Source organism: Rhineura floridana, chromosome 1, assembly GCF_030035675.1.
Source record: "Rhineura floridana isolate rRhiFlo1 chromosome 1, rRhiFlo1.hap2, whole genome shotgun sequence".
In the NCBI taxonomy this organism is placed as follows: domain Eukaryota; kingdom Metazoa; phylum Chordata; class Lepidosauria; order Squamata; family Rhineuridae; genus Rhineura; species Rhineura floridana.
In genome coordinates, this window is record NC_084480.1 from 298,892,793 (window position 1) to 298,912,354 (window position 19,562).

General features: G+C 43.0%; 1 protein-coding gene and 1 pseudogene across 1 annotated transcript in view; both read right to left on the bottom strand.

The window, feature by feature from the left end:
- The window catches only part of SLC30A8 (solute carrier family 30 member 8), an 87,300-nt gene that overhangs the window by 57,073 nt on the left and 10,665 nt on the right, over window positions 1–19,562 (bottom strand). The gene's annotated exons all lie outside the window — the stretch shown is intronic.
- On the bottom strand, window positions 19,246–19,364 carry LOC133376015 (5S ribosomal RNA; annotated as a pseudogene).

Below are 19,562 nucleotides of genomic sequence, written 5' to 3' on the forward strand. Positions count from 1 at the left end.
GGCGACTGCAGTGCAGTGGTAGCTTTGGAGCTAAAGTCCAAGGGTTGTATTTAATGCCCCGCAAAGGCTAAGGTTCCATCCGTACAATGATTACTCCTTGTGCAATGGAATGATCTCCCCCTCTTCTTCCCCTGCGCACCCCCTAAATCTGTTCTTGGTGTTTCCTCAATGCTCTGGAGCAGATATTGGGATGGTGAGGAGTGCATGCGGGGTGGAGGAGGGGGAATCCCCTTGCACTAGCACAAAAAGTTAGTTGAATACTGCTCCAAGTATGGTAGCATTACTTCGTCAGACTTATGGGAGGTAGGGGTGGTCTCCTCGTCTTTTCTAGTGATGTGAGTTCTGAGGATGTAGAGATGTCAAGGGCCATTTCTGAAGCAAAATCATCTTCCTGATCTGAGAGATTATCTCTATCTGAGATTTCCCCCCCCCATGACTGTGCCCTTGGTTCATGACAACAATGCTACAAAAATGGCACGGCTGATTCATTAACAACCAGTTTCAAAGTATTGTCACTGTCCTGACTTCCCTCAAAGCCAAAAACCTAGACATGGAAGTTTGGGGAAGGTCCTCCAAATTCTGTATATTTTGCAAGCTATTAGATTACTCCGATAAACTCACTGCATCACAACTGAACACAGAGATGGCTGTTTGTTGGTGTCAGGAAGCTGTCTTATATGAGATCAGACTGTTCATTCAGTATTGTCTCCACTGATTGGCACCAGCACTTTGAGGGGTCAACATCACTTCCTACCTGGCCATTTTTAGTCAGGATTGAATCTAGGACTCTCTGCATGCAGAGCAAATGTTGCAAGTCAGTGTTTTTCAACCTTGAGTGCCTAGATTTCTTGGACTACAACTCCCATCATCCCCAGCCAGCTTTGTCATTGGTCAAGGAGGTGTGAGTTGTAGTTCACCAACATCTGGGGCCCTAGTGTTGAAGGACACTGTTCTAAGCTACAGTTCCCCCCATGAGTCTTAAACTGGTGATCTTAAGCATGGCCAGCTCAATGTTTGAGGAGGCCTTGGGTAAAGTGTTCCCTAGCGGATCCCCTCCTCCATTGATGAGTTTACCTGCTAAGCAGCAGCAGCCTTCTGAGTAGTGGGGAATGGTTGGCTATAGCCGCCATATAAATATCCTGGAATGATACTTCCCCAGCTATGCTGGCTGGGGCTGCTGGAGGGCACCAGGTTAGCGAAGGCAGGTTGAATCTTAGTGGTAATGTAACACAGTCCTCCCTTGCATTTATTCCCATGAAAGACAAGGCATAAATGAATAAGAGTATGATCAGTCATTTTCCATGGACCAACGGTCTCTTGTTAGACATTAGTGTGCACCAAGGTTGAAATAAATGGCCTGTTAACTCTGGTACCAGATGCAGATTCAATTGACAAGTTGTACTAGGATGAAAAAGAAGTTAAAAAGGCTATTGTCTGTCAACATTTATTTGGTGATTTAAAGTAAGTTCAATAATCTCTGACCTCCTCTCAGTGAATCAGTGGTGGCTGGCGGCTCTGATGTCGCTGGGGCAGTGAATTTACTCTGGGTTTTAGTCTGAACTTTCAAGGAGCTGTCCAAAGTGTGAAAGCAATTTGGGGAGCAGGTTTCAGCAGCTTGGACAGCTCCTTGAAACCTCAGGCTAAAACTCAAAACTGTTTCACTGCCCTAGTGAATATTAGAGATGCAGTGAATATTAGAGATGTGACTGAAACTGTGGCATGTATGGCTTTGATTCATGACAGCAGGGGTGGGGAACCTTTTGGGGCCAGTAGACCAGGTCCTAATTGGTCCCCACCCCCTCAGGCCAAATTTGACAGGTGGGTGGGACAACCCACTGGCCAATCACCTTGTGTCATTATGATGTCAGATGTTTGAGATGTCATTTGTCCTGCTCACCTGTCAATGATCCTTCCGCAGTGCTTCCCAAGTACTCAACAGCCAGCCTGAGCACTGAGCATAGGATTGGCAAAGCTGCTTTCTGCAGGGATTGCCTACACTAGCCTTTCCCAACTAGTGGGCCACCAGATGTTGTTGGACCACAACTCCCATCAGCCTCACCCAGCATTGCCAATGGTCAGGAAAGATGGGAATTCTGGTCTAACAACATCTGGTGGCCCACTATTTGGGAAAGGCTGGCCTACACCATCCAATTCCACATGGGAAACTCAGTTGAATCACTGATCCAGCAGGCTTGAATCTATCAGCTGATGGGTGGTGAGAGCAACCCTGCTTTCATCAGGGACTGACCGCACAATTGAGTTCCCTATGAGAGGTGGGCATGGCTTGGGGAAAACAGCCTTGCAGCCTAAATTCGATCCCATGCTAGGCCAAATTTGGCCTGCAGGCAGGAGACTCTCCGTCCCTTCATTACAAGAAGAAAAAGGTTGTTCTTGTTACAAATGTTACAGATTTACATACAGCTTGCTTCACATTCAGACTGTAAGCTGAAAAGGAGGAGAGCATAATGCATAATGTAATGTGTCTAAAATACATAACATGCGATGGTTCACAACACAGAAAGCAGAATCCATGCAGCCTACCTTACAGGCTGTTTGGATTCTCTAAAAGCAAACAGAAAATGTCTACTGGGAGGATAGATGGAGTAATGGGAATGGGGTGTTGATCTGAGTCAAGAGTAGCTAACGTAGTACCCTCCAGATGTTGTTGGACTCCAACTCCCACCAGCCTTTGTCAGCATGGCCAATAATGAGGGATGATGGAAGTTATAGTCAAACAACATCTAGGTGACACCAATTGGCTATCCAACCAGCCATTCTTTCCAAGCAAGCAATTATACTCTCTGCCTGCCATTAAGCATCTACATGCTCCTTTTTTTTCTTTTCCAACTGTCATTCTACATTTTGTGGATACTAAATATTCTCAGTCCTCATTGGAATGTTTGCAGCATTCGTTTAACCGTTAAGTGTGCCCCCCCTCCTCTTTATAGAGATGTGAAGGCCTGGGGAAAAAACTAGACCTGTCCCCTCTCAATTTTTTCTATCTTTTCCAATTTTTTGGGGGGGGGGGAACTGTGGGACTTTTATTTCAATTTTTTCCAGTTTTTTTCCAGGCCTTTACATCTATACAGTATCTCTCTGTATAGCAGAGTTTCTGCAAGAATTTTGATACATCCATCTTGTTTCTCAATGCCTCACTTTGACTACAATCTGGCAGCACTCAAACACCTGAGTTTGCTATCAGGTAGTGAGATATTAGCAAATACCTCAGACAAGGGAGCCCCAAGGTCAAAGGAGAATGGAAGTTTGTATGTGGAGGAGGACCAATATGAGTACAGTCTCTGTTCATATTTTTTACCTGATAAACCACAAATGAAGGGCAGAGAAAAATATTGTTCCTCAGGGCATCAGTTTATGACAGGAGGAAATAAAATACTATTAAGACATGGACGGTGTCCTTGTTCTAGGAGGAATAACCTGTCAGTGCCCATACAGTTATTTAAAATGAAGGTTGCTTTCAAGACACACCATTTGGCCTTTAGTTTTGGCAGGTTAAATTTTATATTTATACTCCACAAAGTGGCAACACTTGTTCCCTGAGAGAATAGACTGGGTGTCCTTGTTGCCAACTCCCAGAACATCTCTGTGCCCTCTGTGGTGGTGGAAGGAACAATCTCTCCACCTCCTCTCGCTGCTAGAAATTGCTGCTACACAATACACACGGAAAAGGAGGCAGCGACAGAGCAGCTGTCAACAAGTCTTGGAGCAACTGTCAGTGAGAAACCAGGAAAGCAGGGTGGGCTGGCAAAAAAAGCAAAAGAAAGCTGTGGAGATGGCAGAAGTACAGTAGGGCCCCGTTTACATGGCGGGTTAGGGACCAGGCCCCCAAAATGCCACAAAATCGGCTTTAAAAAGGGGAATTTCCCGCCACCGCATTAGCGGAACGCCGGAATGTGAAGCGCCGGCAAGTGGGGCCCTACTGTAAAATGTAATTTTTTTACCTCTTAAGTAAATTATGTGTGGCAAGGTTATATCGAGGGACTAGTAGCGTAGTGGAGCAGGTCCACACCATGCATTTAAAGTACAGGACTTCCCCCAGAGAATAATGAGAACTGTACATTTGTTAAGGGTGCTGGGAAGTTGTAGCTCTGTATGGGAAAAACTACAGCGGATGTGGTTGGGCCTGACGGGTCAGCCTTACACTGTTTTAAGTTTTTTATCTTTTATTTTTATATTTTCAGATCTTTTATTCTCACCTTCTTATATGTGTATGCACATATATAGATGTTTTAGTTTGTATGTCTGTGCATAATGCATTTTATGTAGTTTAATAGTATTTTATACATTTTAATTTACTGTAATTTTTAATGTTTTATTGTGTATTTTATTATATATGTGTGCGATTTTATTGTAGCCGCCCTGAGTGCCCTACTGTAGGGTAGAAGGGCGGGATAGAAATAGTTTAAATAAAATAAAAAAATAAATGTGTGGATCTATCTCAGTTGCTCAGTATATCACTCCAGACCCCTGTTATGCTTTTCAGATGCTGGTTCTCACATTTAAGAAGTCAGAGGGTTGTGAAGTGGTCCCATTAGCATAAGGATTTATGCCTGCAGAATGGGACTTTCTCTTCCTCTTCTCTCCCCATGTGGCCCCTACCCCAAAATCTCATTTGGAGGATTGGAGAAAACCACAGAACAGATGGGGGCACCCACGTGGAGAGGAGAGGGAGAAAATCCTGCTGTGCAGGTGCAAGACTTTTTGCTACTGGGATGACTTCAATGGAGAAAGCCCAGATGTAGCAGACTTGCTTTGCTGGAGTGTTAAGCTTTGCCTCCTCCACCAATGCTTACCTTGTATATTTGTAACTATAAAAAAGAAAATAGTATGAAACACCTTACATCTTCAACAGCTACTAGTTACAATGGCTGTGTCCTACCTCCACTGTCAGAGGCAGTATGCCTTTGAATGCCAGTTGCTGGGAACTGCACGTGAGGAGAGTGATGGCTGTTGCTACTCGCTGGCTTTCCATGAGCATCTGGATGGCCACTGTGAAAACAGGGGGCCAGACTAGATGGGCCTGTTGGCTTAATCCAGTAGAGCTCTTCTTATGTTCTTACATTAATTGCATGGGAAATTACCAAAGGGGAGAGAAAAGTTCAATGAAATTCTCATGGGTGAGGTGCGGGGAAGGGTATTGCACTTACATTTGAGTGGATGAGGGTATTTTGTGAGTGGCCTTTCGTTCACTGTACAAGTCACCTCTCTGGTAGTCTGTATTCTGCAGCCTTCCCAGGTGTTCATGCTTCTTGAACACCCCATCATGTCCATGGCTAGGCTTTCTTGTCAGTGTGGGCTATCTACCATGCTCCTGACGGCTTTTCATTGCTATGGTTTTTTTTAATTCGTGCACTATTGGTGCTAGTGTAAGGGGATTTTTCTTACTCTTCTCAGCCCACAAATGCCCCATGCCATCCCCAGTTCTGCTCTGGAGGGCTGGGGGAACCCCCCAGAACAGATTTAGGAGGTGCGTGGAGTGAGGAGAGGGAAATATTGTTCCATTGTCCAAGGAGAAGTCCTTGTGCTAACAGAATGATCTGCTTAGTGCTGCATTGAATACAACCCATGATACAAAACAAAAGGAAACATTAAGTTAATTCCCATAAATTATATAATTAACAGCATCATAAAAACAACTTATCGGCCTCTGAAAGTCTGGCAAAAAGGAGAGTTTTTACTTGGTGTCTAAACAACAATGAGGCACTATACCTTTCCCTTTCCTAAACTAGATGTCCTGCATTTATGAGAGAATTTGGATTATTTTATTGGCTCTAGAATGACAATCCTACACTCGTGCATGTTTGGACCTCTTTGCCCTTGCCACCACCCTTTCCAAGAAAAGGAGCTAATGAACATGTAGCTGAACTAAAGAAAGCATTTTAAACTAATAGCAACCAGTGGAGGCTGGTTGCTCTGATGTCAGTGGGGCAGTGAATCTACTCTGGGTTTTAGTCCCAACTTTCAGGGAGCTGTCCTAGGTGCTGAGGAATCAGTTGCAACTGTCACGAGTAATTTGATGATTGGACTACTGAGTTTGGTTGTAAAATTCCATCTTTGAAAGTATGTTCCTCTCTAGGGTCTATATTGTGGATTTTAAAAATGGCTTTTATTTTTCAATGTTGCTTTCAGTGGTTTGTTTTACATGTTCAGTGGCTACTTCGACAACATTACCCCTATTAATGGTGGTTGTATATTTTGCAGTAGATTAAATTGCTGTTACAAAATACTGTTAAAATACTTTTACAGACAAGAGGCATTGCACCATTCTTTGTTAGGAACACAGAATGGGTGGTGAAAGTTTTATCAATGTGAGTGAATGACTGGGAGATGTATAGAGATCTCTCTGGAATGCTCAGTTGGAAAATCCAATTATATAGCTTTGAGAAGGTAGGTCCTGTCTGCCTGACTGACAGAAAGGACAGATGAAGGTCTCTATGTTGGAAGTAATAACAGAGACAGTCAAAAGAGATGGAGGGAGAGTGTTTATAGTGAGCTGTGAGGTCTGGAAGCATCTTGAGGTACGGTGCCTTTCTCTAAGCACTTCTAGGATTCATTCTGATGTGTTTGTGGGGAGATTACATAATGTTGCATCAAGCATTATCACACACTTTCCAGCACATTTTCCTGTCATTTTCCTGAACAGGTCTGTTGGCATTAAAATCTCTTCAAAGAGAAGCCTGAAATTTGGCAGCAAGGTTGCCAACTGAATTTCTGCTGGAAGAGTATTTCACAGCATGGAACCAGCAGCTCTAAACACCTGCCCTCTAGCTGAAGCCAGTCAGGCCTCTGTAATACAGGGAACAAATAAGAGTGTTTATTTATTATACAGCCACAAGAGTGGCTGTATACTATAGTCAGCATGGAATTTTTGCATTCCGCAGTGTTAAATTGAAAATTACCCCCAAGGCCATTCTGATGCTTCCCATAAGATCATTTCAAAACAAAACCTTACAAAACTTATAGTCCTGAACTCAGAAACGGTTGCTTAACAACCCTCTAAATTTTCATAGTGATACACAAAACAGTCAGAGAGAATCGAGAGTTCAAAGTGTAAAAAGAGAGAGAGAGAGAAACCAGATCCCTTTTGGACTTTTTTGTCAGAGTTCTCATAATCTGTTGAAATTCATTAAAAATCACCCATATTCATAGAGTACCTGTAATCCTCTTACTGACCTTGCCCCATACTCTGACCTTCATCTTCTGCAGTTTAAAAGTTAAAAAAATGCCTGCCTGATTTTTAATTAATTCAACAAATTTTGGCTTGAACTCAATGACAGTGTCGGGCATGCTCAGTAAGAACCAACTGTCAGTGATCTAAAAGCCAGACTCACAGCTGCTGGGCTTGACTAATCACGGGGCCATGCCCACACCAGACTTTGATTTCACTTGAGACAGTCATGGCTTACCTCAGAGAATCCTGGGAAGTGTAGTTTGTGAAGGGTGCTGAGAGGAGACTTCTATTACCGTGACAGAGCTCCAGTGGCCAGAGTGGTTTAACAGTCAGCTGCTCTGACTGAGGCTCTGTGACAGGAATAGGGCATCTCCTAGCAACTCTCAGCACCCTTCACTAACTACAGTTCCCAGGATTCTTTGGGAGAAGCCATGACTATGCTCAGAGACACATGTTACCAAACTCTTCCAAGCTACACAGGAAGTGGATTGGACTGTGAAAGACCAACCCAAATTGTGTTTGCATTTTAACAAATTTGTAGGGCAGTACAATATCTCAGACAGGAGGTCAGGTCTCCTTCTCCTCTGGTGCATTCACTATAGCTGCCCAATTTCCCTGCTTTTTAAAGTTTGATAGAAATATCTGTGGGCCATAGGTACGTTCTTAAACCACAAGGTTTTTTGCTTATTAGTGAATTTTCTTACATTTATGTCTGACCTTTCTTTCATCACAGTGGCATATAAGTAACGTACATGTGGTTTACAGGCGGTCTCCCATCCAGGTGCTGACCAGACCCAGACCTTCTTAGCTTCAGCAAGGTGGTGGCCTCATGTGTCTTCAGACCATACCCTGGGCCACCCTGTTTCTCCAAGGGTGCCTCCAGCTTGTCACTGTTTTGCAAAATTCCAGCATTGTCAGCTGGTCCAGAGGATATATAAGCGAGCCAGCTCTCAGGGAGCGAGTGATCAGAGTGAGCAAACACAGAGAGCTAACAGGAGTTTGGCAGAGGAGGTGCAGGGAGGAAGAGATAAAAACAAAGAGGGCTCTGAAGCAGTGTGCTCAAGTGCTCCATAGCAGCTTGATTGGAAGAGGTGTGGCTTGATAGCTGTTGGCTGAAGGGGCATAGCCTGATAGCTGCTGAATGCAGCTAGGAGCAGCTGTGTGTGCTGGGAGTTGTGGCTGCAAAAAAGGCAAGTGCTATTTTAGGCTGCATTAACAGAAGTATAGTTCCAAATTGTGTGAAGTACTGAAGGTAAAGGTGTCCCCGCACTTATAGTGCGAGTCGTTTCCGACTCTTAGGGTGACATCTTGTGATGTTTACTAGGCAGACCGTATATATGGGGTGGGATTGCCTGTTCCATCCCTGGCCTTTCTTTACCCCCCAGCATGAGCCGGGTACTCATTTTACCGACCACGGATGGATGGAAGGCTGAGTGGACCTTGACCCCTTTTACCGGAGATTCGACTTCTTCCATTGGAATTGAACTCCGGCCATGAGCAGAGCTTTGGCTGCGTTACCGCCGCTCACCACTCTGTGCCACGGAGGGTCGTGAAGTACGAATTCCCTTCTATTTGGCACTGGTTAGGCCTCATCTTGAGTATTGCGTCCAGTGCTAGGCACCGCACTTTAAGAAGGATGCAGACAAACTCCATCTTTAACTTGGATTCCTGCATTCCTGAGCAGGGTGTTGGATCCCTGAGCAGGGGGTTGGACTCGATGGCCTTATAGGCCCCTTACAACTCTACGATTTATGATTCTATCATTCTAAGCAAACACTGGAAATTTAAATTTGTCCAATTAAAGTGGATGAAAGTGCTCTGTGGCCCTAGCACAGCAAATTCACTGATAAAAAGGGAGGGGGACTTCTGTGCTTGGGAAAGTGATGGCAAATGTACTTAAAAGTGTGGGATGAACAAATTATTCATGGGAAAGTGTACAACCCACAAATAGATTAGAATGAACGCTCAGTACGGAGCAGACATAGTCTAACCTCCACCGTAGAATGTTCAATTCATTTCCATTCAATTCAATTTGCATTTAAAGGTGAACGTACCTTATTCACACTTTCTGGAACAAGATGCAAATTGAAACACAGCACTCCTTCAAGATTTGTCCTTCTCTGAATTTTGCAGTGCAGTTCTCTAGCCGAGTAAGGTGTGCAAAAATGCACACACTAGGGTAAAGCATGGATTTAAAGGCATATATTAGTGAAAATTATAAAAATGTGTTCTATTAGGGGATATTGCTTTACAAAAATATGTACTTTAGGCAAAGTTGCATGCAAAAATGTGTACATTTGTGCAAGCCAATTGGAATGAATGCTTAATAAACTGGTCATCTGGAGGAGGTGTTTTTCCCAGTCAGTGCTCTGCTTGAGAAGCCTGCCCAAACTCCTGCCATTCAATCACTTTCAAAAACTCACCTCCGTCTTGTAGCTTCAACGACAATTGCCTGCTGCACTTATTTGATGTGTGATGTTTTGCAGTCACAAGCAATTAAAAAAATAACCACTACAACTACAAGAATAAGTATTTTCATATACTCTGACCCTTGAAATCCTTCCCACTTCCTCCATGATGGGATGAAGTGATTGGGTTGGGAGATGCTTAGCCTGCCTCTAAGAACAGCCTAGGGCCACATTCACACCTTGGGAACCTTCTGAGGGCCACATACCAGTGACAGTTGTGACAAAAGTGGTTGTGGCCAGACACACAACACTCTCCATGCGAGGGGTGTGGCCTAGGGGCATGGCCAGTGCAAAGTCCCAAGGGCCAGATAGGCCTAGAGGGCCACATTTGCCCCTCCCCACTGGGCCTAAGGTTTCCTCCCCTCCCCTCCAGCTGCAGACTGTCCCAGGGCTCGCTGACTATGCTGTTGACTTTCCATGGAAATATAGGACATTCTGAGCCCCAGCATGTGCTGGGGTGGGGGAAAAACATCTTATCAAATGCAGCCTAACGAAATCTGTGTCATCATTTTGCAGGAAATAAAGAAAACAAAATGGCAATGACAGGCAACATTAAAAAAAAAAGTTTTGGCGTAGACTCTGTGTGGGTGTAAAGAATCCAGGAACAGCAGCTGCACTTAAATCTGGAGGAGGAAGAGGTCATTGGACCAGTCAATATTCAGTGTCCCTTTTCTCCACTATTGGCATACAGAAGAATTCCAAAGCACGTGACCTAATTAAGCTTTGGATTTGTTTGGGGTTTTTGTTTTGTTTTGTTTGTTAAGTGGAGCATGCCTGCCATCTAGAGGATCCAGAAAAATCCAAATGTGTGAAATTTTGCCTGTTACCCTAACGTATTTTAAAGTGGGACCTGTAACAAAACTTTGCAGGGTGGAATGCTCCTGTTCAGGGTGCCAGCCAGCCACACCGTTTTCCAGGGAACTCCATTACATCTCCCCACCCCACCCCAGACATTCTGTAGTCATTGAGCTTGCGTAGTCTTCGTTCGACAGCTTGGGGTCCCCCCCCCAAGATGTTTTGTACTTTCGCAAATCTTGGCTTTTCCCCCAGCCTACTAAAGCTCCCCTCTTGAGCATGTTAACATATAGCAGTATGCTTCTCCAGCTCTTCCTTTAGAAAGGTCAGTGTAGCTTACAAGGGGTCTCCAGGGGCTTCCCCTTAGCTACAACAACACTAGAGACCAGGGGCTTCCAGACCATTTATTGGACTGGGGATTAAGCAGAGAATTATTCTCTAGTTTTACTGCAGAAACTGGAAGCCCTCCTAAGAGCATGTCTGCATGGAGGACATTTGGAGGCGGAACAGACTCTGAATGTGCTGAAGCAGTGCATCCCACAATCCACGTTGATCCTGCACATGTATATGGTGCTGATTCCCTGGAAGTCTGCATAGTACCCTAGGAGAATTTCATTGCCTTAATATCCCATGCAAGTAAAGTAATGCTCAAGATTCTACAACAAAGGCTCCTACCATATATGGAGTAAGAAATGCCAGACGTCCAAGCTGGATTCAGAAAGGGAAGAGGCACCAGAGATCATATGGCAAACATACGTTGAATATTGGAACGGAGCAAGGGATTTCAGAACAAAATCACCCTGTGCTTTATAGATTACAACAAAGCCTTTGAGTGTGTAGATCATGAAAAACTATGCAATGCTGTAAAAGAAATGGGGGTGCCACAGCATCTGATTGTCCTGATGCGCAACCTATACTCTGGACAAGAGGCTACTGTAAGGACAGAATATGGAGAAACCAATTGGTTCCCAACGGGAACAGGTGTGAGACAGGGGTGTATTTTATCACCCTATTTGTTTAATCTGTACGCAGAACATATCATATGGAAAGCAGGGCTGGAACAAGATGAAGGAGGTGTGAAAATTGGAGGGAGAAATATCAATAATTTAAGATATGCAGATGATACCATACTACTAGCAGAAACCAGTAATGATTTGAAACGAATGCTGATGAAAGTTAAAGGGGAAAGCACAAAAGCAAGATTACAGCTGAACATCAAAAAGACTAAAGTAATGACAACAGAAGATTTATGTAACTTTCAAGTTGACAATGAGGACATTGAACTTGTCAAGGATTATCAATACCTCGGCACAGTCATTAACCAAAATGGAGATAATAGTCAAGAAATCAGAAGAAGGCTAGGACTGGGGATGGCCGCTATGAGAGAACTAGAAAAGGTCCTCAAATGCAAAGATGTATCACTGAACACTAAAGTCAGAATCATTCAGACCATGGTATTTCCGATTTCTATGTATGGGTGTGAAAGTTGGACAGTGAAAAAAGCGGATTAAAGAAAAATCAACTCCTCTGAAATGTGGTGTTGGAGGAGAGCTTTGTACATACCATGGACTGCGAAAAAGACAAATAATTGGGTGTTAAATGTAAATGTACTGCCTTCAAGTCGATTCCGACTTATGGCAACCCTATGAATAGGGTTTTCATGAGGCTGAGAGGCAGTGACTGGCCCAAGGTCACCCAGTGAGTTTCATGGCTATGTGGGGATTCGAATCCTGGTCTCCAAGGTCGTAGTTCAACACCTTAACCACTATACCACACTGGAACAAATTAAACCAGAACTGTCACTAGAAGCTAAAATGATGAAACTGAGGTTATCATACTTCAGACACATCATGAGAAGACATGATTCACTAGAGAAGACAATAATGCTTGGAAAAACAGAAGGGAGTAGAAAAAGAGGAAGGCCAAACAAGAGATGGATTGATTCCATAAAGGAAGCCACAGACCTGAACTTACAAGATCTGAACAGGGTGGTTCATGGCAGATGCTTTTGGAGGTCACTGATTCATAGGGTCGCCATAAGTCGTAATTAACTTGAAGGCACATAACAACAAAAACCCAGGACCCACAATGTGGTGCTGTCCACAGGGACGAATGTGGTGCCCATTGGAGGCAATGTGCCCACCAGAACCTCCTATGGCACTGGGAAAAGGTTTCAGTAAATTTCCTCTCAAAAATCCAGAATGCACAAGAGACTGTTTGCTCTTCCTGTTCAGTTCCTGTCTGCACTGGCTCAGTCTCTCCTACGTTGAACATGCCTCTTTAAACATGCCGCATATCATTGCATGCCAGGACTTGTGACACTGAACTTTACTTATTTGTGCAAATCTTGTTTAATTATTTGCTTGATTAGAGTGAAAAAGAATACTAGGCCTATTTTGAATCCATAGTATAAATGAACTAAAATTACCTTGTTTGTGTGCTAAAATGTAAAATGCTGACAGTTAAGTTACTTGTGTGTGTGGAAAGAGAAATGCTAATATGCTGAATTGTAAAAGCATTGTTTGTGTAAAGCTATGTCTGCAAAATAGATAACTGTGTTCTCACAGGCTTTTAGTTGCAAATGCACCTGTGCCGAAGAAAGTATCAGACTATGTTGCAAACTATGTTGCACATGTACAAGGTCAATATGAACATAACAAGTTTGGAAAAACAACTTCTAAATGTGGTTACCAGGAGGAAATGGGCATGGATTAATGATGTAGTTATGATGTAGATGTGATTAAATTGATGCATGAATAATTAGTAAAACAAAGCTTATAAAAAGGCCAGCACAGCAGAGTTTGTCAGAACTGGCTTGGCCCTTCTCCACGTGCACGTGTTAGAAATAAATATACTCTATCCTCCATCTTGTTTCGTTCGTTCTTGAGCTCTATTGGGTGAGTATTGGGAGCGGATCCAAGCTACCAGGACCCCTAAAAGGGACTAGGGCGTATTGTTTATAACAGACTGACATCCACCCACCCCCATCCCCATCCTGAACAGATGCAAAGGGCTTCTCTTTCTGATGGTGGCTGATGTAGGGGCCTTTTCCCTATCAGTGAATGGGGCATGCTCACACCATTTGGTGGTCCTCTTTCGTTTTCTGCTCTTTTCAATGTGGCAGCCATCTTGTGTGATGCCACAGCCCCACTGCTGCCATTTTGTGCCATGCAATGTGCCCAAGACAGCCATTTTGCAACTGGCACCCATGGGACTTTCTCAAGATTCCAAGTGTGCTCACCGGCCCCTATAAACCTTGGTAACGATCCTTGGTCCACACAGTGGAAGGGCACGCCACACACCCTCCTCACAAATACACAAATGCGCCCCCATCCACCTTTCAGACTTGGCCTATGGGAGGTGGGAGAGAGAAGGATCCAGCCCTGCCAGCCATATCTAGTTCCCCACCCCTGTTTTACAGCATACCCATGGGAACATGACCAGTCCATTCTTGCAGCACATGCTAGCATGCTGGGTCTGGCACTGGCTTCAGCTCCCCAATAGGCTTGGTAGCAAATACAAGTTTAATGCTGCGTAACATATGTCAACAGGAGGTGAAAGGAAGAGAAGACAATCAAGGGCAGTCTTTAAGTTTATGCACCCTTACAGCCAAGGTCATTGCAGCGATTAAAGAAATAATTATTCGTCAGAGATACTGTAATTAATTTTTTTCCAGAGGATTAAGATGCAAAAGGATTTGCATAAATATTCCATTAGCCTTCACATAAATCAATTAATCACAAGGCAGAATTCACCTTACGCATGACCCAACAGTGATGGGAAATTGTGCTTCTCTGCTGTGCAAATAAAAAAAACAATGCAAATAAAAAGTTGAGTAAATGATATCCGTTTGTATTCCATGCTTCCTCCAAGGAGCTCAGGGCAGGGTGCACTGGATTTTTTTCTTCTCCTGTCCACACTTTTGTCGGCATAGCAATCCTGTGAGGTAAGTTGAGGATGGCAAAAAGTGACTGCCCAAGATCACCCAGTGAGCTTCATGGCAAAGCGGTGATTGGGGCCTTGGTTTCTCGGTGCTTATACCAATACTTAGGCCTCAAACAACTGAAAGCCCGCCTCCTTTCCATACAGTCTCTCTCGGATGTTAAGATGTTTGAGTGTGTGTGACCACCCAGGGGATGGGCATTCTCTGTGGCAGCCCCTAAGCCGTGGAATTCTCTCCAATAGAACAGTGGCAAATTCAGAAGTGCAGGGTCTCTACAGGACAGTCGCAGCTATGCTCCCTCACAGCCTTGCCCCCTTTCCACTTTCCTTCATTTCCTGTGTGTCTGTGTCCACACTCCACTACAGTAGATGTCCCTAAGAGCCAATAAGCATGAAAGGGGAACCTGTTAGTTTGGTACTGAGAAGAGTCTTCTCAGTGGCTGACTCACCTCCTTTCACTCTGATGGGCTGCAATCAACATGAAAGGACAAGGACTGTTCGCAGTGGCTAACACACTCTCCTTTCATGATGATTTCATGATGATTGGCTCCTACATCAGGATATGGCTGGGACCCTGCTCCCAAAAAGGTAAGGGGTCTATGACCCCCTTAGACAGTGGACAACTTCACCCCTGATTCCCTGGCACCTTCATTATGGCTTTCATCATATACTGAAGAAGCTTTATCCCGGCTTTTGGCACCTGATGTATACAGGGCTCACGCTGCTCTTCTGATTGTAAATTGTTTTAACTGATTTTAGAACTGTTTTTTCTACAGTTATAACCTGCACCAGGACCTTATGGTGAAGAGACTAAGTAAATCAATATATAAATAATACGGTAACCTCTGTGTTTATTACAATGATCAGAAATTTGCAACATAGAATTTTCTGCACCCTCACAGAACTACATTTCCCAAAGGGCTTTAGTGGAGGAGGGAGGCAAATTACAACCAAGAACTAATTGCAGAACCTGCTTGCTTGCAAGCAGATTGATTTAAATATATATTTCCTTTCGTAGTTAGCACTAAGAAATATACCTGTAATAACCAATTCCCATGCCAGCGGAAGGTATCGCTTCTGTTTTATCTGCTGACAGGTACTTTATTTAATAAGCAAAGGCCAGCATCGATAATATAGATACACCTAGATCTCTGTAATAAATTGATTTCACGAGGCTTCTATAAAAAAGAAGTCAAAGGAGTTTTATTGCCTCTTGCTTCTAATATCATGCATCATAACTTTAATCTTTTCTAGCTTATTCTACTCATTAACAAACCTCCATCTACCATTTTCTGAATATTTGTTCAAATGATCTTCCTTCTCTTTGTAATGAGTACCGAATGGTAATTGGGGTTTCCCCCCTCTCATTCCAGGAGGTTCTCCTTCATCTAGATACAAATAATCTAAATTATGGAAATGAGAAGAATCTCAATTCCTCCCTCAATTGCTCCCTGATGATTATCTTAATTGGAAATGCGAGTTCTAGAAGAGTAGCTAAATTCAGTAATGCTGTTTTTGTAGTAGATTTCCTAAGAGGAAAGGTTACAACGTAGGGGACTTTTTAGTTGAAAGAAAAAATTAGTGTTGGTGTGGGAACAGACACAGGTTTACAAAATTATGAATTGTGTGGAGAAAGTCCCCCCCCTTTCTCATATAACTAGAATCCTGGACAGATTCAGGACAGACCAGATAGAGTGATGTAGTTGTTGGACTAGGACCTCAGAGAGCAGAGTTCAAATCCCTACTCAGCCATGAAACTCACTGGGTGATCTTAGGCCAATCACATACTCTATGTCTAACCTACCTCAGAGGGCTGTTGTGAGGATAAGAAGGAGGGGGAGAACCCTGTATGCCATCTTGAGTTCCTTGGAGGAAAGATGAGATATAACTATGGTGATTAATAAAGAAAGTGCTTCTTCAGAGAATGCAAAGCTAAACTATGGAATCTGCCACCATACGAAATAGTCACACCTCGCCTCTCACAGCCATAACCCTTTTCCACTTTCCCTTGTCTCACTTGCTCTCCATGTCATCTCCAAGTCCACACTCCATTACAGTAAACATTTCTGAGAGCCAATCAGCATGAAAGGGGAGACTATCTTAGCTACTAAGAAGAGTCTTCTCAGTGGCTGAATCACCCCCTTTCACTCTGATTGCTCTAATCTGCATGAAAGGACAAGGACTCTTAGTGGCTAGCACACTGCCCTTTCATGCTAATTGACTTGTACATAGGGACCTGACTGAGACCATGCTCCCAAAAAAGTAAGGGGTCTACAACCTCCTGTGTTCCTGGATGACTACACCCCTGGTGAGATTATAGTCTCAAAACTGTCAAAAATACATGTCGAAGTCAAACCTGGCATCTCACTGACCAGAAAGGACTCTTCCCCATCTCCTATTAGCTAATAACCCTGGTGGATTTTTGCCTTCTTTTGGAGCATTTGGCTTGACTTACTGGAGTTATTTATTTTTGTATTATATCTTGCCCTTCCTCCAAAAGGGAGCCAAGGGAAGCACACAAATTATAAAATAATAGAATGGGAGAGTTGGAAGGGGCCTATAAGGCCATCGAGTCAAACTTTCTGCTCAGTGCAGGAATCTAAGGAATCTTGAATGTCTCGGGAGCCCATCACCTCCCTAGGTAATTGGTTCCATTGTTATACAATTGGGAAGTTCTTTCTGATATTTAGCCAAAATCTGGCTTTCTGTAACCTGAGCACATTATTCCATATCCTGCACTCTGGGATGATCGAGGAGATATCCTGGCCCTCCTCTGTGTGACAACCTTTTAAGTACTTGAAGAGTATGATCATATCTCCTCCCAGTCTTCTCTTCTCAAGGCTAAACATGCTCAGTTATTTCGATCTCTCCTCATAGGGCTTTCCTTCCGTCTCCTGATCATCCTTTTTGCCCTCCTTTAAACCTGTTCCAGTTTGTCTGCATCCTTCTTAAAGTGTGGTGTTCAGAAATGGACGCAGTTCTCAAGATGAGGCCTTTTGTTGTTTTGTTGTTATGTGCCTTCAAGTCGATTATGACTTATGGCGACCCTATGAATCAGCGATCTCCAAGAGCATCTGTCATGAACCACCCTGTTCAGATCTTGTAAGTTCAGGTCTATGGCTTCCTTTATGGAATCAATCCATCTCTTGTTTGGCGTTCCTCTTTTTCTACTCCCTTTTGTTTTCCCAAGCATTATTGTCTTTTCTAGTGAATCATGTCTTCTCATGATGTGTCCAAAGTATGATAACCTCAGTTTCATCATTTCAGCTTCTAGTGACAGTTCTGGTTTAATTTGTTCTAACACCCAATTATTGGTCTTTTTCACAATCCATGGTATGCGCAAAGCTCTCCTCCAACACCACATTTCAAATGTGTTGATTTTTCTCTAATCCGCTTTTTTCACTGTCCAACTTTCACACCCATACATAGAGATCAGAAATACCATGGTCTGAATGATTCTGACTTTAGTGTTCAGTGATACATCTTTGCATTTGAGGACCTTTTCCATTTCTCTCACAGCTGCCCTCCCCAGTCCTAGCCTTCTTCTGATTTCTTGACTATTGTCTCCAGTTTGGTTAATGACTGTGCCAAGGTATTGATAATCCTTGACAAGTTCAATGTCCTCATTGTCAACTTGAAAGTTACATAAATCTTCTGTTGTCATTACTTCAGTCTTTTTGATGTTCTGCTTTTGTGCTTTCCTCTTTAACTTTCATCAGCATTCGTTTCAAATCATTACTGGTTTCTGCTAGTAGTATGGTATTGTCTGCATATCTTAAATTATTGATATTTCTCCCTCCAATTTTACTTTACTTGTATGGGATATTAAGGCAATAGTTTGATAATTATTGCATTCCCTGGGATCCCCTTTCTTTGGAATTGGGATATATATTGCACGCTTCCAGTCTGTGGGCCATTGTTTAGTTTTCCATATTTGTTGACAGATTTTAGTCAAAATGTGGACAGATTCAGTCCCAGTCAATAGCAAATCTATTGGTATGCCATCTGTTCCTGGTGATTTGTTTCTTCCAAGTATTTTAAGAGCAGCTTTCACCTCACATTCTAAAATTCCTGGTTCTTCATCATATGGTTCCTCCATGAATGATCAGTCAGTGTGTTCCCCTGTTGATTGTTCAACATCCCTACTCTTGGTTTAAATTTCTCTTTCATTTTTCGAATCTTTTGGAATAGGGCTCTTGTTCTACCCTATTTGTTGTCCTCTTCTATTTCTATACAATAGCTATTGTAATAGTTCTCTTTGTCCCTACGTACTAGTCGCTGTATTGTTGCATTTAGGGTTCTGACCATGTTTCTATCTCCTCTTGCTTTTGCTTTCCTTCTCTCTTTAACCATTTTAAGAATTTCGTCAATCATCCATTGAAGTCTTTTTCTCTTTTTAACTAGAGGTATTGTCTTTTTGCATTCTTCCCTGATAATGCCTCTGACTTCACTCCATAGTTCTTTTGGTTCTCTGTCAACTAAGTTTAAAACCTCAAATCTGTTCCTTATTTGATCTTTATATTCTTCTGGGATGTTATTTAAATTGTATTTTGGCATTATGATTGCTTTTTTGTTGTTCTTTAGCTTTACTCTGATTTTCGATACAACCGGTTCATGATCTGTACTGCAATCTGCTCCTGGTCTTGTTTTCGCAGAAAGTATGGAACTTCTCCATCTTCTGCTTTCAATTATATCAATTTGATTCCTATATTGACCACTTGGCCATCACTATGCCACTATGCCTTCAAGTCAATTACGACTTATGGTGACCCTATGAATCTTTTTTGGATGTATTCATAGGGTTTTCATGGTAAGAGGTATTCAGAGGTGGTTTACCATTGCCTTCCTCTAAGCCTATGGCACCCAGTATTCCCAGGTGGTCTCCCATCCAAGTACTAACCAGGCCTGACCCTGCTTAGTTTCTGAGATCAGATGAGATCGGTCTTGTTCAGGGTAGTATGGCCATAGACAAGATGAGGCCTAACCAGTGCACAATAGAGGGGAACTAGTACTTCGCACTATTTGGAAACCATACTTCTGGTAATGCAGCCTAAAATAGCATTTGCCTTTTTTTGAATCCACATCGCACTGTTGGCTCATATTCAGCTTGTGATCAACAACAATACCAAGATCGTGTTTGCATGTAGTATTGCTGAGCCAAGTATCCC